This window comes from Magnolia sinica, chromosome 1 (genome assembly GCF_029962835.1).
Source record: "Magnolia sinica isolate HGM2019 chromosome 1, MsV1, whole genome shotgun sequence".
Taxonomy (NCBI): domain Eukaryota; kingdom Viridiplantae; phylum Streptophyta; class Magnoliopsida; order Magnoliales; family Magnoliaceae; genus Magnolia; species Magnolia sinica.
The window spans coordinates 82,804,687-82,813,391 of NC_080573.1; positions in this window are offsets into that span (position 1 = coordinate 82,804,687).

Below are 8,705 nucleotides of genomic sequence, written 5' to 3' on the forward strand. Positions count from 1 at the left end.
TACTAAGGTGGGCTCATAAAGTTTTTAATGGTGGGTGTTCAATTACCATTGTTTTTTATGTTGTAGTCCACTTAAGATTTGAATATAATTCATTTTTGGGCTCATATCCTACAATGAGTTGGAAAAACAAATGGACCATATGGATATATAATATATAAATTAAAGTGGGCCCACACCACTGTTTCGTGTGCCATGGTCCACTTGAGTTTTGGATTTACTGAAAATTTGGGATCAACCCACACCGTTAGGGCTATTCACGATTTGAGCTAGCTCGACTAACTCACTCGACTCGGCTCGAGTCAGCTCGGATTGACTCGGCTTGAATGGCCGACTCGGGCCGAGTCAAGCTATTTTTTTGTAGCTCGTGTTGAGTTCGAGCCAAGTTCGACCAGGTGGTATTTCAACTCGACTCAACTCGAGCTCGACTCGGCTTGTTATTAATTTTATAATTTATTTTATATATATGGGAAAAGGTTCTATACGGTCGAGCTGTGTGGGCCCCACCGTGATGGGTGTTGAACATCTATCCCACCAGTCAGATGCACCATTCCATGGTGGGCCTAGGGCTTAAAAATCAAGTCAATTCACGACTTTTTTGAGCCACACCACATACAAAACTTGAGAGGGGTTACCCTCCATTAAAATATTCATAATAATTTGTTGGGCCCACCAAGATGTGGTTCACAAATCCAGCCCATCCATTATGTGTGTCCCACTTGGACGAGGAGTCAGACCAAGTTTCATATGCATTAAAATTTCAAGTGGGCCCCACCAAGTGCTTTTATATGTTTTAGGCATTTCTTCACATGATTTTAGATGGTATGGCCCACCTAAGTTCTGTATATGGCTGATTTTTAGGATATCCCATAATTTAAAGGGGGCCCATCAAATGCACGATGTTGATGGTCGACACGCATCATAGTGAGGCCCACACAGCTCGACCTCATGGGAAGTTCCCTTGAGCTTGACCGTACAAAACCTTTTCCCTATATACTCGACCCTTCCCAACCCTTGCCCCCTTTCTCTTTCTTCTCTTTCTCTGCCCGCCGCACGCCCGCCCGACACTTGACCACTAGAAATCCCTCTTCTCTCTCTGTCTCTCTCGCACCCTCTCCCTCTTCTCTCTCTCTCTGTCTCTCTCTTCCTCTCTCTGTCTCTAATCTCTCCACCCTACCATTGCCGCATGCCCCACCCACGCACGCCCCCTTTCTATCTCTAAAGCTCGGTGAGGTATCCCTCTCTCTCTCTCTCTCTCTCTCTCTCTCTCCCCAATCTCAATACTGATTTAGGGATTTGGAGATTTAGCAATTTGTGGATTCTTGATTCGATGTAGACCCTCATTTAGGGATTTCTTCTTATAGAATCCATGGCTTGTTTTAAAGATGAGAGACCTTTGAAGGAATTCTCTTTGAATTTCAAGTGTTGAGGGACAATAATTTCTGTTGGTATGTCTGATTTGCTAGGATTGTTTTAGTTTCTATTGGAGGGCGCTTGTATGCCTACCACTTGTATAGAAAGTGAATCATAATAAGTGATAGAAATGGACCAACAGTCTAGCTTTTCTTGCTCCATGCACAATTCATCAGTCCCTTCATTCATGTCTGTGTATATTCAGAGGAGATTTTGTGAAGCAAATGTGGCTGTGGATATTCGGAGGAGATTCATACAAATGAAGAAGTTCAAGCCATATGGAACCATTAATCATGCAAACAGTATCATAATTAGTTGTGTTTTCCCTTCATTCATGTCTGTGTGAGATTATGGATGGATTTAAGCTAATAGTTGTGTTTTCCCTTCATTCATGTTTATGTGAGCTTATGAACAAGTTAGATAAGAGATGACATTAACACACATAAATATTAAAACAAGTTTCAGCCATATAGAACCATTAATCATGCATTATGATACATTTCAAGTGATTTCTTTTTCTTCTTTAAATTTTATATTCTAAGTTGTAATTTATTTTTTTTTTACAGATGTTGAATTCCTGTAGAATGGGGATTGTTTCTTGTGTGGATGGCCTGATGAATAGTCTAGAAGATTGGATCTCAATTGTTAGTCAATAGTTGTATAGATGGAATATTCCATTGTAGGGACTGCCTGATGAATAGTCTGGAAGATTGGTTCTCATCCACAAAAAAATAGATGCCTAGCTTGATTATGCCAGAGGAATATGAGCAAGGAAAAGATTATTCAAAGTCTGTATCTATAAGCATATATAGAATTCATAAAGAGGAATATGTTCATCAGTTCATGTATGAACTGTGATTCGGTCATTTACTGCTTATAAATGAGCACTGGAAATTAATGATGAAAACCATATGCTCCTAGAAAAACTCGTTATCATCATCTAGGCCTCATCCCAATTAATTCATTAGTTTGATGGTCATGGTTGATAGTAAGATTATATTTTTTTATTTTCTTTCCAAGCATGGTTTGAAATTTTTTTGAAATATCTTTGGTGGTTATTAAATTGTTACTGGGAAAGGTTACAATTGCTCAAAATTTATTGAATCCAATGATGTTGTGAATTACTTGAATGGAAATATGACTTTGTGAAAAATTGTAAAATTATAAGCTGTGTAAAAATAAATAAAAATTTGTTCAATGGTTGGAATTGGATAATCAAATAATGTTTTCATGTTTTATTTGTGAATCAGATCATCCTCATCTATCCTACCCCTTTTTATCTTTTAATCAGGTATGGAATAGTTAATTGCTCTCATTATTTTCCAATTTTTTGCAAATTTCTAGTTCTCTCTCTTGTTTGACTTCTTAACATATTTCTTCTCTTAAACTTGCATATGGAAACTTTGGCAGTGACCATTATAGATGGGCGCTAACATTGCTTGGTTGAAATGATGTGGCTGAAAAAGTAAACAGTATCATAATGCATGATTAGTTGTGTTTTCCCTTCATTCATGTCTGTGTGAGCTTATGAATGGATCTAAGCTGGTAGTTGTGTTTTCCCTTCATTCATGTCTGAGTGAGATTATGAATGGATCTAAACTGGTAGTTGTGTTTTCCATTCATTCATGTCTGTGTGAGCTTATGAACAAGTTAGATAACAAATAAACATCATTATGACCCTTAAGTAGGATTCAATAGTGGAAATCATTATTCACACTGTTTCGTTTGCTATTGTCTCCTTGAGCTTTGGATATGCCTTATTTTCGATCTCAAGCCCTAATAAAATAGATGGTTGGATTGATAAAAATAACTCAATAAGCAATCTGCTTCAGAGTGGATTAGGTGTGCCCCAACCTCATCCACAATGGTGTGGCCCATACCATGGAGCCCACCTTGTTGCATGTATCTTATATCCAAGTTGTTCATCCATTTTCCATAACATATCATGGTATAAGCCTAAAAATGAAGTAGATACAAGTCTCAAGCAGATTATAGTACAGGAAACATTGGTAAATGATCATTAAAAACTTGTGTGCCATAAAAGTTTTGAATCAATTTGATATTTAGTTTTTTTTCTATCATCTAGGTTTTATGGCCTTATCCAAATCTTCATTTCTATTAGTGAAGCCTATCATAGTTAGTCCTCTCCCAAAAAACTAAAAACGTAAAAGCCATTGATGAAGCTGTCCATTTCCTATGGATAGCATTGGAGTGGACCCTAGTATAACCCTAAACCTAAACCTACACCTAAAACTAATACCTAAAACTAAACATCATAATGGGGACAGTGCCCCCGACCGTTGATTCCTTCATGAGACCCACCATAGTGGTTATTTGAGATCCAACCTGTTGGTAAGTTCACACAGACCTAGACCTGAAGAAGGAATAACACAAATATTAGCTTGATCGAAAACTTTTGTGGCCCCAATTTGTTTCGAGGTCCACTTGAGCTTTGGATCTACCCCAAAACCTAAACCTAAACCTATAACCTTAACCTAAACCAAAACCTAAAACCTAAACATTAACCTATAACCTATAACCTATAACCTAAACTTATAACCTATAACCTAACCTTAACCTAAACCTAAAGCATAAACATAAACCTATAACTTAAACCTATTACTTATAACCTAAACCTAAACCTAAAACCTAAATGTATTCTCAAATCCCTAAACCTAAACCTACACCTAATCTTAATCTCAACTCCCTAACCTAAACCTAAAACTAAACTTGAAAACTCAAACCTAAACCCGATCCCGAACCCGAACCCGATTTCCTAAACCTAAACCTTAACCTATTCTCAATTCCCTGAAGCTATAACCTATGACCTATAACCTATATGTAACGCCTTGAAATTTGGGGGTCGAGCATAACTCAGCTCTCGAGTTTCAAAACATCACTTATGCAACATATTGAATGATGGATGTATGTTGTCTATATGAGTGCATAAAACATGGAATAGATTAAGCCAAACTGTAAACATAATTCAGGGGTAAGTGAAAGACACAAGCGGAAGACTTAAAGAAACATATATGTACATGTGCAAGTCCCTGAAATACGTATACTCTGCCAGGTCATAATTACAAGTGTTGCTTCAAAATATAAGTATCAAAATGAAATCATCTATTGCAATTACAAAGAAAACCCAGAATCCCCGCATATCAGGACATGGCTCACATGAACCCGCCTGAGAACTGCATAAAAGAAAATGCGTCCACATCATCCTCATACTCCTGCTCTGCCTTAGAGGTCGCGTCATCATCTGCATCTAAGATAGAGTCTAGTTGGTGTTGAAACACCGTCCTAGAATGTGGGAGTGAGTGATCAACTTAGTGGAACTATATAGTAAAAGTTAACATGTTATCAAATCAATCAAGCAGTAATGATAAGGTAAAACAATCAAACACGTCCTAACTACTCTTGTTAATGCAAGGATGTATGTAAGAATGATGCATGCTCTCGCCTGCACTCCCTCAGCGTCTTCATCTTACAGTATGCATGACAACCTCCCGCAGTGCCGACAACTCCAACGCACATGCAATGCGGTGCATGAACATGATTATCAAGTTGTTATTAGTCCTTTTCATACAGTAGGATTGGGAAGCTAAGGTACCTTCCTCATATCACTTTCTAAACAGTGATCCATTCTAAGGTCGTCAGTCCTAGACAATCTTATACGATCATATGGTTTTAGGTCACTGCAAAGAGCTCGTCACCAATCAATGCATGCCTATCATACCTTAGTTACTACCTAAGGCTCGTCGCATCAATGCAGTAGCAAAGTATGCTCGAGGTCACTACAAAGGGCTCATCACCAATTAATGTAGGCCGACAGCACGAATATAGTATCCCATACCACCATAATTGGCTCACGAGTCTGGTGTGCTCACTGGTCACTACGGGGAGGCTCGTCACCCCAGTGTAGGCCGACAGCTCGATCACGGTGTCCCATACCACCATGTCCGGCTCATGAGTCTTCGCCGATCAAGGTACAATGGTTGACGAAATTGCATTGGTAAGTTTTGTACCCCAGATTCAAGCAATAGCGTCCATACATGGTGTACATCCACCGGGACAATTGGGTTACTTGACGAACTCGGCTAGCACGAGCGCACATTGAGTTGAACTGCATAGAGTGCGCGAACACTCTCTATGGCCAAACCACTGCCGACAACCCTAATACGACTCGGGTTCGTCAAACACGTCTTGCATGGCGAAATCAACCTCGGCCATGAACTCAAGGATTGTTACCGATTTCCTGGACTATTCCATAGTCCCAAACACATTCAATTATAACAGATATTCATATTAACAATTTAGAACAGTAATGGAACAACAATTCTAATCATACAATATGGAAGCATTTGATGAATATCAACTTAACATGGATTTACACATAAGTAGTACTTGAAGTTAAACAACAAAGAATGTAAATTGCATGTAGGAAATCATACACACCAATAGGGTAGTTAAGAATCTCTTCTCAACGCCCATAATAGGTTAATATATTACACACTTAACCATTCAGACATTTCTACAAACACTTAAACTACATAGTCCAACATACATGACGTATGTTGGTGATAACATACATTTGGACAATTCCTTTCGCCAAGGAGTTAACACATATACAACTAGCATAAGTACACGACAATTAATTATGGCAAACACATGTTCATATTTTATACGTATACGATACTTCCTACATATACATAGAATACACAAATCTCAATATAACACATATATATCAGGAACGCAAAATAAACATCACAGTTGGCATGTGAAATTGCATCCAAAACAATAATAAACCATTACCCAACATTGAAAGCCTTGAAAACCATAACCTATACGAATATAATCCGCACCTTAAACCAGAAAAGTACAATAGATCTGATTCAGATGATAAGTCTTCATCAATGGTTATTAGAAAACCTAAGGCATGAATAGAAATGAGCTACATCAACACTTAGACAAGTCTAAGCTCTAAAAGAGACTAGGGTTTGATTAACTTACCCAAGAAGGAACTTAAAATCGTCGGAATAACGATTCAAAAGTGATGGTTTAGGGATACAGAGTAACAAGGAAGAATCTCAAGCTGATTCACCAACTTCTCTCTCACTTTCTCTCTTTTTCTCTCTCTCTCTCTCTTAGTTAGGGTTAGAAAATTCGTATGGAATAGGGAGTGAGGGTTTTAAGGTCTTTTTGTAGGCCTAAAATAGATGAAAATAGCCCCAGGGCCAAGGTATACTTCGGTTATAACCAAATCAGGCTTATATTGGTCCAACGGAACACTTCTGGTAGTCTTTTCTCCAAGTGTGGTCGGACTTAAGCTTACTGACCATGGATCTAGGTCAGGATGAGTTTCGTACTGATTGGATTTACAGATCAGCCGTGGTGGACCACTCTCAATTCAACGGTCACCGAAACTCGATCAGGTCCACAAGCACTATGACATGCTTGGGCCATCTTCCCTAATCTGAGGGTGAAATTGGGTTAGAATCCAACGGTCAGAAAGCTTAGAATTGGCGCGCAAGCGACACGACTCAGATATCATAAATTATATTTAATTTCTCTGCTTTCTCATGCTCTTTACTCCGGACTCAAGCAAATCGACCCAGGATATCATCTGGACTTGATTTTTGAGGTGATGGTCAAGCCCAACAAGATGACCAAAATTGTCTAAGATCGACGCTATCGGACTTTCGACTCGCGGTCCAGGTCCGATACAAAGTTTCCAAGTACTCCCGAGAGCAACTGGATATAGCGTTGAATCCAAGATTTTGGGGTAACATAGCGTTAACGATTCTATAGGTTTTGAGTCCTGCAGATCAAATTTAAAGTGATTGGTGCAAATTTCACAAGAAATTGAGTTTAACGCTAATTAACCCACACATAACTTCTAAGGAAAAATAGAGGTAGTACTCGAGTCTTTGCACGAAATTTTTCGGGTCATTACAATCTACCCCCCTTAAAGAAAAATTTCATCCTCGAAATTCGTACCTTCTCATACTCCTCAAGGATCTGAGGATAGCTCTTTCTGACCTCAGCTTCAGTCTCCCAAGTAGCTTCTTCTTCGGTATGATGCGTCCACAATACTTTCACAAGAGGGATGACCTTGTTACGCAATACCTGCTCCTTTCTATCTAGGATACGTGTCAGTCGCAGTACATATGTGGCATCCTCGCTCAACTGCACCTACTCCCAACTGATAATATGCGAAAGATCAGAACGTACTTCTTCAGCATAGAAACGTGAAATACGTTATGCACGCCCGCAAGTGGTGTGGGCAAAGCAAGGCGGTATGCTACCGCTCCCACTTGATCCAGTATTTAAAATGGACCAATAAATCTCGGAGTGAGCTTTCCCTTCTTACCGAACCGCAAAACTCCCTTCATAGGGAAAACCTTAAGAAATATACGGTTTCCAACCTCAAACTCAAGCGGTCGCCGCCTCGTATCAGCGTAACTCTTCTGCCTGCTCTAGGCTATCAGAAGTCGACGTCGAATAATGTCAACTTTCTCTGAAGTCACTGAAAAGGCCTATCTATATGTCCTAGAGGGGGGGTGAATAGGACAATGCCAAATAAAACTTATAACAGCAGAATTAAAAAGAATATGATAGCCAAAATAATTCACAATGCAAGAAAGTAAAATAACCTCAAAATTCAAATCTTGAGAGGTTGATACAAATGTTGTTCTAAGGACAACCTTACACCAAAAACCAGAGTTTATGGTAGGACAACCTTATTTCTAGAAAGATCTTTGTATCAAATCTCAAACCGAAGAGGAATACAGAAATAAATACAAACTGAATTAAAATAATTGTAATCACAAATGTATTGTTCTAGGGACAACCATACATCATAAAAATGGCAGGGCAACCTTGCTGGAACAACTTTTAAAGGAAATTGAATATCAAGCTGATAAAGGAATAGCAGAAAATAAATTCTAAACTATTACAAAATTCTCACAATGCTTGAATTAAATGATTACAACATTCACCACCATACATACATCCCACAAAAGAATAATTAAAGATCAGAAGTATAAATCATTCAACCACAACACAAGGGATTATAGTGGTTCGCCTGTGTGTTCACCAACTGTTAAACAACAGCCACACAGAATGCTACTCCACTCCTAATATCCTCACACAGGGGATATTAGCGTTCACTAACAAAATAGGTTTTCCCAGGTTCACCCAAAACCTTTACAATTGTGTCTTTGTCTATGGGCTTACACAATTAAAAACTCCACTTCTGAGTTTTCCTGGCTCTCCTCAGATAACCAATATAA